Source organism: Dromaius novaehollandiae, chromosome 5, assembly GCF_036370855.1.
Source record: "Dromaius novaehollandiae isolate bDroNov1 chromosome 5, bDroNov1.hap1, whole genome shotgun sequence".
NCBI lineage: Eukaryota > Metazoa > Chordata > Aves > Casuariiformes > Dromaiidae > Dromaius > Dromaius novaehollandiae.
Genome location: NC_088102.1, coordinates 29,909,618 through 29,923,367, shown reverse-complemented (window position 1 = coordinate 29,923,367; position 13,750 = coordinate 29,909,618). Strand labels below are relative to the sequence as shown.

General features: G+C 40.8%; 1 long non-coding RNA gene across 1 annotated transcript in view; it reads right to left on the bottom strand.

The window, feature by feature from the left end:
- Positions 1-13,280, bottom strand: part of LOC135328472 (uncharacterized) — a 41,207-nt gene extending 27,927 nt beyond the window's left edge. Inside the window, exons 1-3 of the long non-coding RNA XR_010389370.1 lie at positions 13,169-13,280; positions 5,486-5,766; positions 3,494-3,682 (exon numbers count right to left, since the gene is read on the bottom strand). This is a non-coding gene — a long non-coding RNA (uncharacterized LOC135328472). The remainder of the gene's footprint in view (positions 1-3,493; positions 3,683-5,485; positions 5,767-13,168) is intronic.
- Between the last annotated feature and the right edge of the window lie 470 nt (positions 13,281-13,750).

The following is a 13,750-nucleotide window of genomic DNA, read 5'->3' as shown; positions in this document are numbered from 1 at the left end:
ACAAACAAAAAGTTCATCTGGACATTTGAGAAAACTAGCAAAGGACGCAAGAAGGTATCTGATTTCTGAATACTTAAAATTAGGAGATTTCACTCCTATCCAGAACCCCTATTCCATCACTATCTAGAAAGCACTGCAGCTCTGTTGTCACAGTAACGAGCAGCAATACCATTGCTGAATCGAATCACATTTGTAGGCTCCCAGCATTGTATTCAAAGGAATATATCTGAATGCTTTCCATTTGCTAGCACATGAAAGAAGGACATTAACTTAAATGAGAAATAGGGACTCAAAATTACAGTTTCATCTCTTTTTTAACATGAAAGCAGCATAGTAGGAAAACGAAGGATGTACTTTTTGAAATATTCCCTACTGTTCTGCTAGGATTCAAGGAAATTCACTCTTAATCAAACTTCAGAACTCTAGTCATTCACTTGCAAATGTTAAGTTTACCAAAAAAAAAAAAGAAAAAAAAGAAATCTGTGACTATTGATGTAATTAAGAACTATTCAACAGGTTGCTATGGGAAACTTTTTTTTGCAGCTAACCCAATACCTTTACAAAGATTTCAATTGCTTAACAGTCCATTGGAAATAGAAGATAAGTCTTATATTTAAGAACCTACATGGGTGGCCTTTTTTTCAGTAGACAAAATGTTTATCCTCATACAAAAACTTCTTTACAGTACCTTCTATTCTGGCTTTAAAGAAAAAAAAAAAGAGTTAGCATCCTCTTACATTTACCAGGTACTTGCAAGGGAAAGAAATGTAGTAAGAAGACCAAAGGAGGAAGAATTTCAATCTATAGGGGACAAGGGGTGTTTCATCTCTTCTTTCTGCTTGTGTCACTTCATTTTTATTGTTCTAAACAGTCATCTCAAAGAAGGCATGTTTGCTGCCAGTGACTGTTTTTCATGCTGAGTCATTGCATCATCTGATTTGGAGATCTAAAAACAAGTGTGTTCACTTCACAGCCTGGTCTGTAGGAGGAAATAGAACTGGTTTTGAAAATATGTTTTCTCAAACAGGTATTGGAAGTGGCTCATGTGTACATACAGACCCTCCCAAAATGTTTTTCTATGCTGTTTCAGAAAGCACTTGCGGAACTCGCTTTAGAGAAATTTATCATTTTAACAACCATTCCTTCTAGCATGCTCATAATATACTTTGCACCAATATACGAGTGCTCTGAACTGTGCATGTGCTTACAAAATACTGTTTAGATTAGACTTGCTCCAGCAGCCTGCACTTTTTTAATAGCAATGTGGATGAATGTTGCCGCCAGAGTATCACCTAGCCCTCCTTCTGCCTTTCCTAGCCATTGAAATCTCCCCGAATCCTTTCCATCCAAGGTGCTGTGTTGACAATTATGTCCCAAGGCAACAGAAATCTCTAGGAGAGCCCCAGACAGACATGGATTCAGCAGTCCAGAAGGGAAAGCAACAGGGCTAGTGTGGACACATCTACTGGGCCAGACTGGTACAAATTAAATCACACCTTAGTCCCGGTCTTTAAAATTTTCTGTTGGCTGGAGCTTGGTTTAGAGGCACTCTTTTAGACTTTTCACACCCAGGTCAATTCTTCTTAGGGGTCAAATATGAAAGGAGAAAATATGACTTCGATTACTCCTTGTGTGAACTATCCACGTATTTTTACCAATTCTATTTCAGTGTGTTCATTTCAATGTAAATTAATCACAATAACCCAGAACATGTTACAAAATGTATTTAATTATTGAATTATTATGTTTGGGCCTCTGTGGATCTGATGATTTTTATTATTAGCCGAGCCAAGCACTCATCCTTCTACGGTATTTCATCCCTTTCGTGTTTTCACACTCTAGCACAGGACTCTAGCAAGATGGAGTTTCCTCTCTATCCCCTTCACCTCCCAAGTCAGCTGCCTGCTGCTGGGAACACCCCACAACAGTCAGCAGGGAAGGATATGCACCATTGTACAGCCATCACAGCAATACTCAAGCTGCATCCAGCACTGCCGTAACAATAGCAGCTTCAAATGTAAAGAAGTTTGGCATGATTTTGGAAAAGAGTAGTCAACAAATTTGCCATTTTTACAGGTATAAAGGAGAGAAAAGTTTTGCACAGTATGGTTTCATATCACATAGAATTATCATAAGATTTCAGTCTTGTCTATAATTTCAAGGTCAGTTTTAGCTGATACTTTCAAATAGGACTCTAGAAAATTTCCAATAGGATCCTTGGCTAGTAAAGAACAACAGCAAATATGAAATGCGGTGCTTACTAAGTAGTTCAGCCCAAACTATGTAAGAGTTAAAAACAAACTCCTAATCATACAGAAAAAAAAAAAAGAATCCAAAGTCCATTGTTAGCAGGGAGAGGCAAGGACAAGCAGCAGTTAGCAAATGCTAAATAGGACATGCAAAAAGACTTCCATCATGTAAACAGGGATAATAACAGGGTTACTGAACATTCCCACAGAGTAGCAGACAAATTTGAAAAGTCACATTGCTAGCATGGACATCTGCTGATAAAAGACCTCTTTTTGGTGCTAGAACAGAAAGGTGGACAAGAACAGAAATGACATGTCAAGTGACTTTTAAAAAGAGCACAACAAATGTACAGTAGTATTGCAAGGATGATAAGACAGAGCTGAACAAAATCTAGTCTGTGTTTAAAATTACAGTATGATCAGAGCTGGTAAATGGAATGTGTCTGGCCCTGCTTTCCAAGACTCCATGAGAGTGACCATGAGGACTGACTTTCAGGTAGTCCAGTAATAGCCCTCAAGCATCTGCCAGGCTTAGCATGTGCTCTTTCCTCTTGACTCTGTACACCCCTTTCTTCTGTTTCTTCTCTATTAGAAGAGACTTGGTGAATCTCTGCCACTAACTGTTTGACTACCAACAAGAGAGAGAGAAGAGTTGACAGTCAAGTGCCAGAATACAGAGAGGGCAAAGGCATAACTGAAAAGACAGAAGATGCTACACAGACAATTAAAAAAGAGTAGGGAAAAGAGAAGTACAAAGATATGTTGGAGCCCCAAGGCAATAATAATTGAGTAAGGAAATGCTGTATATTGGTATGTATTTTCATAGGTTTATTCTCTGTGCAGCTATGTAATGTTGTAACTCTTAACACAGCAACACAGAAAACGGAAGTATGGGATGTAATTGCTTGGGCAGAGTTACAAGGTATGCAGGCATACGTGAGCTCCTGCACACAGACCAGAACAAACATGAACACTTATTGCTGATTTGATAAAGAAATACAGCATATTTTGTGGCGTACACCAGCCAGCTGCCAACTCACTGCTAAATTGGATGTGCCTACAGTCTCTGCTGAATGGTCTTGCTGCCCCGCACAGTGTCTGAACTGCTCATTATTTACGTTCCCAGGGAATAAAGGAGATCACCGTGACTAGAGAACAGTAAATGATCCTGCTAATCCTAGCATTCCTAGTTCACCCCTAATGAGAACATCTAGGTGCCCATGATATTATTAAGGGTCACATACCAATAACCTATTAGAGCCTCTGTCTCCTCTCTTGCTTGACTTTAGGAACCGTAGCTTGATTATTAGTAGTGCTTTTTAATTCTCATGAGGAACTCTCAATTTTGGAAGAAGGCAAGCAGTACTGATCATGACACTGGATGTGCAATTTCACAGATCTCTTGTTGCAGCTCCTCTCCTTCACTGTGGAATCTGCTTTGGAAAAGACATTACAAAAATAGGATTAGTAGTACAGCTGGCATGAAGTGGTGGAGTTTATTTCCAGCAGAGCAACATAGACTTATACCAACTGTTTAATGCCAATATTATGCAAAAGATATTACTACCTGTCTTGTCTTCTTGGAAAACATGGCCATATCCACATATAAGCAAGTAATGGCAAGGCCCAGAAGTGGCCAACCTTGCACCTACAGGCCCGTGTTGTTGAGGAGGCTCCTAGGCCAAGTCTGGGGTGGTCTGATAGCTCCAACTGTGTTTGTACTCTGAAGACTGTGATTTGTTCTCACAGGCAGTATTTGGACTAAAACTCAGAACTGGGTGTCTGCCTTTGCTGAGAGAAAGTAGGAGTGAGAATCCCAAAGGGAGTGTTTGCAAGCAAAGCCACTGCATTTCCCAGTGCTGTAGGAGCACGCGCCCTCTCCAGCTGCTAACATCACGGCATTTCCATTTCCTGCTGCGCTCAGGCAGCAATGCTTCTGTTGGTCGCTTTTCAATGAGCAGCCGCATTAGCCTTAGTCATTAAGGCCTTTGACATTGCAAAGCAGAAAAGGTACCTGGGTCAATATGGAAGTCATTATGAGAGGACTGCAAGTTAAAAGTATTTCCTAAAGGAATCAGGAAATTGATAATGGTAAAAGTAACTGCTATAAAGTAATCAGAAACAACAAGATGACACCACTCCTTCACAGTATTCAGATGCTTCATTTTGTGCACGTAACTCACAGCATGAGAATTTAGAGGAATGCATGCATATTTCTTTCCTTTATATGCTAAATACTCCCTTAATATTTTTGAGAGGGAGAGCAAGACCGGCCCTTCAGGTATCAGACCTCACAGATCTCAGCAAGTGACTGGCCTCTAACTGATTTAATCTTGGAACTAATGTGAAAGTTGATCTACTTTAAAAGCAGGAGATTGGAAAAGATATCTTCCAGAGGTCTCCTCCAACTCAAGTGATTCTGTGACTTATATTTTCTAAGAAGTTTCTCTCAAGTTTATTCTCAAACATTCTGGTTTGTTTGTAAGGAAATAGCATTGCACAGCAGCGTGATCCCAGAAATATGTTTCTCTTAGTACAGTAAGTAAGAGAACAATTTAATCCTTAGCTAAGTCCCACTCTTTTTGCCTCATGAAAATAAAGGATTTATTATAAATTAAAAGCATTTCACCACAGGCCAGGATATAGTTAGTACCTTACATTCTAAAAGTAATCTGAAAAAATGTGTGATTTTTTTATTTTGTCTCTCAAAAATTGTGCCAACCCTCTTCATAGCCAGAATAAAAAAGACTCTGTGAGGTCTCTGGTAACTAAGAATGAAATATAAGATGTACATTAAACAAGTTTTATGTACATGTGAAAATACAAGAGAGCAAGAAGTGAAAACCCCTACTTTGTGACAAATTCAATTATTGAAAAACACCCTAATCCCCCCCAGAAGATTCATGTTATTTGGCCAGCAGACCAAAGTGTCTCTCCTTCTGCAGCTAACTCCTCCAGAACAATTAGCTTTTTTTGTCCTTTGTAGATCACGTTTAAGCTTTTTTCAGGTATTCATAATCATTTTAAACAAACTGTATCAAGTGTGAGCTTTTTTTTCTTTAGATAGTATATGGACGGAGTCCAGAAACTTGTCTCTCTGCCTGTAAAGTTTGAGCCTCATCACGCAGCACAGTAAAAATAAATCATGATTTGCATTTCTCAATAGCCTTCAAATAAGTACATGGAATAAAGCCAAACCCAGCCTCCTCCCTGAAACAGCTTGCATTTTCACATACCAAGGTTGCTTGCAGTTCACGTAAAGAATAATTTCTGCCCCCCTGATTTCCACGCAGCCCACTGCGCGACTGACTGCCGGCCACATGTGCTCCCCAGGAACTCACGTACTAAGTGCTTCGAGTCAGCACGTTCGACCACAGCAGCAGACTTTGATAGGATTTCCTTCAACTGCTGAAACGTTTAGGCACGTATTCAGCTCGTGACTCAGGGTGCTTATCTGTCAAACGAAACTCCCTCTGGGATGTGGAGCACCATCATCTCAATCACCTCTCCTTTGCTTCTGAAAAAGCAAACATTCAACACACTTCTGAGTCTAGGTCCTTCCCCCTTCCCCATCCCTTACCCATCCCTGGCCAGGGGCAAGCTCTGGAAAACGGAGAACACAGGCATGATTGTTCTTGGCTTCTCCCCTGTGCTCATTTGTATTGGCAAAGTTTGAAACCATTTGCTTCTGCCATTGTATTTTTAAATACTCTCGTTCCAGAATATTAGCTAATCGCAACACGATTCCTGATGATAGGTTCCTGCCTCCCATTTTGGCATGCTCTCGTTCAGCAAACTCATCACTATGTTCTCATATTCATCTGGCAGAGTAGCAGACATGCAGACCATATAAACGAAATATGTCTTCAAAAGGGAAAGCACATTTTTTTTCCAGCTTTCTTTTTTTGACTGTCTACCCAATTTTTTTACAATCTAGGGGATCCCTCCAGACTACTGTGAAGTAGTCTGAAAGGAGACAGTTGCAAGGAACACTTAAAAAGAGGTGCTCATGGTTAGGCTACAAATTTAACAGGGAAAAGAAACAAAGAAAGGATGGATTTGTGTTTGAAGAATGATATATACTCCATTACTTTTATTTTTCTTTTCTGAAAAACAACCCACATAAGGGGCATCCGTACTTGTTCACAAGATAAGTAAACATATGACGGAGAGGTCATCTGCACAAAAATTGGGATGGTTAAAGCAACATTTCAGCATAGCTATTCCCATGCAGGCAGCAGAACAATACAGGAGTAATACAGGGCAACTGAATTCACAGTGCATTGTACTGAATTAGACATTTTGACAAAAACCTCAATGCTTCAGCTGAAATACCCACTCTAGTATCAAGATGTGCAGACCATAGCTTCAGTAAGAGATTTTTGAAGGAGTAGGATTCCTGATCCATTCCAGTTCTGTGAATATTTTATCTCTGACAACCTCTCCTACCTCTGTTCTTCCATTTGTAAAAAGTTACCCATCAAACGTAATTCCAGATTTTGCAGCCAGGGCTGTAGAAAAAGGCTTTCTTGTAAGGAGTTAGCTTTACTAGTCAACAGAGTAGCTTAGCTGTCCATCTTTTCTAAGACTGCTGGCCAAAAGAAAGAAAGAAATGAGAGAAGCCACCAGGAAGAAAGCCTCAGTAGATAGCAGGGACAGGCAGGTGTAGAGACAGAGATGAAGAAAGATGTACAGTGGATAAGGAAGCAGAGAAGTCTGAACTTCTGAGGAAGCTGAGGAAAAAACCTGTGAGAGCAGTAAGAAAGGAAGTTTCTATACGTGCCTAGAATTGCACCTGCTAATCTACACAATGCAAACCCACAGGAAGTGACTCAGTGGTCAGAGCCTGACACACAAAAGAAAGCGTCCTATGTTCCAGGAAAAGGTATTTGGCTTATGTGTGGACACAGTGTTTTTATTACAGTCTTGAACCACAACAGCCTTTGGTTGTGTTCCTCCTATGCAGCAGTTGCCCAGTTCTGACTTACTATTTTTAACTCAAGTCCATTACAGTAGGAAGAGGAATATTGGAGGAGGGTTGAAGGAATTTATCTGCATCTGTCTGATGGAAGGACTGGATCCATAGTGATATGAGCACCTAATGTAGCCCAGTTCCACTCTATGTCTTCATCCATAACGTGGTAACAAGTAAAAATGAAGAAAAAAAAAAATCTTTTTGGTGTTCCAGACTAGACAGGAAGTGGGAAGACTCTATACTGTCCACAATGAACATAGTTGGTGTCATGTGCTTCTTTATCGCAAATGACACAACAGCATCACAACATACTGCTGTCAAATCTGCAAATATAAAATTTTCAAAAGAATGAAAGACAGCTAGATATAAAAATCCCAAGGACAGGGAAGCATTTGGGCATTAGGGCTACTGAAGCCCACTAAAATCATTCACAGCAAACCAACAGGATTTTGGTGTCTAATTCTCTTTGGTTCCTTGGAAAGACCTCTCTACGATGGCTTGAATGGAGAAATGACAAGAGGGATTAGCTGAAATAGCCCCTAGTTGTCAAAATTACTTTGAAGTATTACAGGCTGCCACCCTGATTTTCAGCCAGAACAGAGGCTTTTCCTCCAGTTGTCAGCTCGCCCATTACCTTAGAGCATCCAGATGCACCACCTGGAAGTCCTTGTCCTGGGGACTCACCAGATCAGTGTCCCATTATCCCAAGGCATGGGAAAAGCAGGAGTGAACAGAAGGAAACCTTTATCCCACCTTGCAGACTTGCTCCAAGCACTTGGCAGAGCCATAGCATGTAGCCCTCAGCATTTTGTAGTAAAAGCTAGAAAGCATTCAGCTCCATTTTGACTGATACAGCAAAAGCTTAAGGTCAAAACATACCAATCATATCTTATTCAATTGCATTTTCTTTCTGGAAAGAGTAAACACAGCTTCTGTGAAGCTTTGCACAGTGTACGTCGATGATTAAACATTCCTGTAAAGGCTCACTGAACTGTATTTTGAGTTGGTGTTAGCCCTGAGGATGAAAACTAGTCACTGTTCTTATGAGACATGAAAAATGTCAGGGGAATATAAAGAAGTGTTGTGTTCAGGAAGCATATGATGTGACTAATAGTGGATGACAGGGGGTGTGGTTATCATGAGATATTTGCCTCCCATCAGTGCCTCTTGAGATGTGAGAAAGCAAGTATCTTCCTCCTCTCCCTGTCCCTCAGGGGCTTGTTTATCCACTTAGAACTAAACATCGCGAAGTTATCATACTCCTGTTATTAAAAGCCCTGTTCGTGCATTTGATCAGGAAGGAGTTTGTTACAGAGATTCTGAGTTGCCGTTTCAGCTGAATAATACTGGGCACAAAACTCAGTTGAATTCTACAGCATAAGTTTTACAGAAAAGCTAAGTGCTTGACCAGAACAATGCATTTCAAGCAAGCCCAAAATCTCTTTGGGTTTGAATCTCAGATCAGCAAGTAGGATGTAACACTCCCATCTCTGACTCTCTCGGGAGGCCACTGCAAGTGCCAGACTCTCAGCCTTGATGTGAAATCTTAAGGCAGGTAGGAGGAAGTGTGCAGCCAAGATGTCACCCCACCTCTGCATGTAAAAGTTTCTTTCTGGATGCAAAGACAAGAAGAAAGGGACATAATATTGCTCTGCAGAAATAAGAGAGAGAGGGAAGAATGGAGAATGGGGCAAAAAGAGCACCAGTAGGCTTTATGATGAGGGCATGAAGGAGAAGTGTTGGTGGGAACAGGATTTTTAATCAAAAGGTGGAGCACTACCAAAGGAGATAGTAAGGCAGACCGGGAAAGTAGAACAAGATGGAGTTTTGGGAAGGAAGAAAGGGAGCCCAGAGCCGGGAATAAAGAGCTCTAGGGTGAAGAATAACTTCTGTAAGAAACAGAAAAACAATGAAAGGAAATAAGTGGAAATGAACAAACTGGGTCTCACAGAAAAGAAGAGGAGGGGGGAAAGAAACAGGTAAACAGAAAAAGAGAATACTGAGTTGGAAGAAAAGAAACAGGTAAACAGAAAAAGAGAATACTGAGTTGGAAGAAAAAGGGAAAGAGAGTCAGATAAAGCAACTCTTTATTTTATCCACACATACTATTTTTGCCTTTGTATCTCTCAGAACAGCTCACAGTGAAATTAATGGCCTTTTTTTTCCCCCAAGAAGAAAGACTATTAAAAAAATGAAAAGTGCAGGATATGGAACCCAAATGTGTTTTCCCTCAAGCTCCTGTCCCCATCCCCCATGAGTGACCCTTCCTTTCCACTAAATATTCACCACACAGACTCTCGTCTAGACAGATTTACACCTGTAGGCATCTCGTAGCACAAAGTACAGCTCAACTCTTCCGAACAATAAAGCCAGCAAATTCATTCATTCCCAGCACTCCCTGTAGGTTTTGCATAATGATTCTGCAGAACTGAAGATCAATTTGGTTTTTTTTTTCATTGCAACATCAGGAGACACTTAGAGAGTGTGACAAAACCAGGAAGCAGTTGGTGGTAACAGGCAATACTATCTGCATTTCTCTCCCCCTCACACCTTGTGAGAGAATAATTTTCATCATTATCATCACCACCCATATTTTCATATCCATGTTAAAAAAATGCAGATTCATCTATAAAAAAATACCCAACAGTTGCCAAAACCTCAGACACAACAGCCAAAGGGTTGGGCTTCTGGGGCTCAGGCTCATGAAGCTAAGAGCCAGGTGCAAGATTAAACCATATAACTTGTCCTCAAGTGAATAACCGTGACTTCAAAACTCTGCTGATCGGCACCTTCTTTGGGTTACTAGAGACTGTATTGTGGGGGAGATCATGGGACTTTTGAGATTGATGGAGGTCCCTGGGGAAGAGGCAGTCTCGCAATTAAAGTCAGAGACTGATTCTATCCCAGCTTCTCCCCTGGAGCATGGCTGGAAGCAGAACAGTCTTTGGGGATTTCTGCGCTTAGCTGCATATGTAACTTTCCATAAGAACAGAGTATTTATTCTGAGCAGTGCATGGGTTACAGCATAAAGGAAAGAGCAGGGTTAATTTTGTGTCAGAACATTGTACTAAAACCTGCTCTGCACACCAGCAAGGCTGCTTATCCTGCCAATAGCATCCCAGCACTTTCCTCTATGCAATATTAGCAGAGCACTCCAGGGACATGTAAGTAACCACAAACTGAGGCTAGCTCCTGCCCACCTCAGTAATTTCTCCAAATAAAGTCTGGTCTGCCTTCACTGGGGCAGAATTCAGGCAGGAACAATATTGGAAACATATCCACCTCCTCTTGTTCAGGAGATTAGCTACTAGTATGAAGTGTCATGAGATTTCTGAATGTTCCTCGGGCTGGGAACAAGCCAAGGGTAGGGTCACAGAGAAGAGGCTGATACAAGGACATCTGGTGAGCAAGAAGCCGTGAACGAACATATATTAAGCACTTAGGTGACATGCACGTTCACACTGAAAACACAAGAAACTTAACTTGCAACACCAAAATAAGAAAGGAAAGAAACACTTCTTAAAAAAAATCAAATGACAAATCTTCCCTTCCTTCTTCTTTAGGAAATGCATACTACAAGCCAATTCTTTCAGATTCACCCTTGGGATCTGTATTTAGAGCACACAGAAATCCAGAAATAAATCATAAAAACCTTGGTTATTAAGGAAAATTAACTCAACTCCAGGGGCAGGCCAAAACAGTAATGGTTTTAGAATTTAGAATTTAGAAACCCTACTTACAGAGTAGCCCCGCACGATACTGATCGATCACATATTCAGCCATCTAAATACAATACAACATTATTATATTATCTGGAAACTCAATGCCTCAATAGAGCCTTATAGGGTCTAATAGGCCCAGTTAACTGGTTTGAGCATAATCCTTCAACAAGGTATGCAAAGTCAGAGCTATGCATCTGTGCAGAGATCTACAGACTTCAGAAAGGCTCCATGCAGTGAAATTTATTGTGGTATTGGACCTAACTGATTATTTAATCATTGTGATGTGCACTTCATCTTGAAAGACAGCTTTTCTAACCAGGCAGTTGACTCATCAGGATATTAAATGCCATGGTAACAAGGTGACATAGCACACAGGTAATACACAAGCTTCCTATCCTATTCTTACATTTGCAATGACAGGGAGATGTGTGTGCAGCTCAGCAGATGAGGTCTAGCTTCCCGTGGTGCTGATACTTCTGACTGGAATTTTGTGTGTCTCCTACTGTGCAGGCTCAGATTGCAGTTTTTGCTGTGGCTGGCTACTTATAAAAACTTCTGTATAGATGGAGTCTGTGGTGTCTGACAGCGGTGAGCTCATGCTGCAACCTTTTTTTTTTTTTTTTTTTTTTTGCAGAGTTACTGATAGACTCACAAGGAATTTAATTATCTTCAAGTTCCGCACTCCTCCATTGAAACTGGACAGCCAGTTCAAAAACTATTATGAGTATGCTCATGTTAGAAAAACAGTCTAATTATATTCAAGAAATTTGCAAATTAAGCTGTTAATTCCTGAAGGGTTTCCTGTTTGTAGGTTCTAAGGAGCTATTAGAGAAAGCTGTTCCCTTCCACATGGTATATCCTTGACTTACGGCCCTAGTAATCCACATTTTGTGTGTGTGTGTGTGTGTGTGTGTGTGTGTGTGTGTGTGTGTGTGTGTGTGTGTGTATGTACATGTATACATACACATACGAACATATATATCCAGTTTTCTTGAGAAGTGATTTGCAAAAAGGATCTAATTTCTGACAGGGCCAGGATGGCTACTACTGGCCAGAGGCATGAGGAATCATGTGTGTTTAAAAAGGATTGCCAAAGCTTGCTCTCAAGAACATTAGACAGGGACAGAAATGAAAGCTATGGCCTTGTCCATAGGTTAGAGCTGATAGAGAAGTGAAGCAGAACAGTTTTGAGAAAGAGAGGGGAAAAAAGAGAATAGAAAGAGGAAAGAAAGAGCAGGAGAGGGAAAGGAGAGCAGAGGGGAGATGGAGGGAGAGAAACAGAGAGAGAGGGAGAGAGAAGGGGAAACAGAGACAGAGAGGGATAAAGAGGAAAAGAGCAAGCTGTGGTTTCAAATAGTAGAGATGCCCGGGTGAAAACTCAGCCCCATGAAGCTGGCAGGAGTTTCTGACCCCGTGTATCTCCAGTTCCTGGAAAGTCCCACCAACAAACAGCAACACATTCCCTCTGATAAGGTTCTGTAACGTGGCAAATGTTTATCTTCGTAACCAGCAGTTTCTGCTGTTTGTTTTATGATGTTAGAGAAGCACCTGGCTTTGCACCTGAACTGGGGCAAGGTAAGCAGCCTCACTGCCTGAATGTTAACATGCTCTCCTTGCATCACCTACCCTCCGATTCCCCTCCATGCGAGTTGAGATCCCATTGAAGCTGCTGCCAAAGCACATGGAGGGATTGGCAGCAGAGCAGAGGGTAAAGGTTGAAAATATGTTTCACAACGTCACGACCAGTTTGTTCATCAAAAATTAATGCAGGGAAAAGGCTGTTTCTTCAGGTGCCTTTTGTACTGGCTGCACTTGTTACAGCACTCATTAAGACAGTAATCTGAATTTTGGTACCATGGTGGGAAGCTCTGAAAGGAATCTACCATATGGAGGACTGAAAAAACAGTCAAAATTGATTTTGGGGGGACTGAAGCAGCTTTTCACTGAGTGGATGAAAACATATTTTGAAGTCTCAAAATATCTTGAGAAATGGACTGAGTTTGTGGCAGCTCTTACCTACATATACTATGGCAAAGCCTCACTACACCCAAATGCAAGGCATGGCAGTGGTCTGCTACTGATGTGAGGAGGTATACACATAATTTAGGACACTACTAGCTCTACAGAGCCAGTGAAACCTTTCAGTAACACATAGAACAAGCTGTATAAATATTAATTCATCTTTTTTCAGAAAGGTTCTTCCATGCATGCCTTTTCCTTACCTTGGTACAGGTGCAAGAAGCAGAAGCCTGAGGTAATGTCATGTTTTAACAGGTTGAATTCCCACCATGAAGTCACAGCCATGATTTTCATTCAAGGTATGCAATTCTGGGCTCTCCTAAAAGAACAAAAAGACAGTTTGGAAGCATTCTAATAGCTTTGGCCTAGTTTGCGTTAAAAGACTACATTTCTTCAGGCTCAATTCTGCAGTGGAAAACAGCTTCAATCAATAGTTACATTGCTTAGAGTTGCTCTACAAAGGTTTGATTGATTGACCCACCTTCTCTTTATTCATGTAACATTGAATGAAGTGAGGGATATCCCTTAAAATAAGTGAGCCATGGTCACTCTACCCTTCAGTCCAACTATTCCTCATTTCTGGGCTGGGAGAAACAAATTCTTTGGTTTATTCCCCCGTTTAAACTCTGAAAGCTTGCCATATCTTTTCCCTTCACAGTAAATTTATCAAGAATTTATCAGAATCTCAAAGATTCTGGGGTTCTAGATTTAGCCTGGTGAAAAATAAACCATTCCAATCTGGGATGAAGCCAACTAGAAGGCATTCCCCAATAACAGCACCTCTA